Source organism: Microtus ochrogaster, linkage group LG8 (assembly GCF_000317375.1).
Source record: "Microtus ochrogaster isolate Prairie Vole_2 linkage group LG8, MicOch1.0, whole genome shotgun sequence".
Taxonomy (NCBI): Eukaryota; Metazoa; Chordata; class Mammalia; order Rodentia; family Cricetidae; genus Microtus; species Microtus ochrogaster.
In genome coordinates, this window is record NC_022033.1 from 212,142 (window position 1) to 212,969 (window position 828).

Genomic DNA, 828 nt, shown 5'->3' on the forward strand with positions numbered 1-828 from the left:
GTCTACGGCCATACCACCCTGAATGCGCCTGATCTCAGAAGCTAAGCAGGGTCGGGCCTGGTTAGTACTTGGATGGGAGACCGCCTGGGAATACCAGGTGCTGTAGTCTCCAAAAGGAATAACAGGTCTTATTTGTGATTTATTGATTTTTTAACCTTTCCACACCAGAATGGAAACATGTCACAGTAAGAATTGGAGCTACCAATTTTCCTACCTCGGAAGGCAGACTGGAGTCAGAAGGGGGCTCAATAACCCTGACCCCAATGAATTCTGTCTCTGAGCAAAGAAGAGTGGAAGTCCCTAAACAGTCAGCGGGTTCCCACCAAAGCCATTTGTCACCAGCCAGGAAAGGGGTGGGGGAAGCATACAAAGCTGGGTAAAACCCTGAAACTCAGAAAACAGAAACCAGCCTGAGATACATAGTGAGTTCCAATGCCACCATAACTAGCAACATTTTTTGTTTGTTTTTGAGACACAGTCTCTCTATTTAGTCCTGGCTGTCCTGGAACTCATGGCAGGCCTTAAACTCACAGAGACCCACCTACCTCTGCCTCACAAGTGCTGGGATTTAAGGCACACACCACCGTACCTGGCCCAGTTAGCAACATTTTTAAAAAAGAAGAAAAATGACCTGAAGAGAGGGAAAAGAATAGGGAGGGAGGAAGAGGAGATAGATGTGTTCTTTCTCTGCCTTGGTCTCTCTTTATCTTTATTTCCCAGTCTGTCAAAGCAAGGGAGGGGCAGACCAACATGGCAGGCATTCAGAATGGCTACTACCTTCCAGAAGCCTCAAGAGACCCGAGTATGTCTGCATTTAGCCCACCTTAT

General features: G+C 47.1%; 1 pseudogene; it reads left to right on the forward strand.

Annotated features, from left to right (window-relative positions):
* LOC113457848 lies at window positions 1-109 on the forward strand (annotated as a pseudogene).
* The last annotated feature ends 719 nt before the right edge of the window (window positions 110-828 follow it).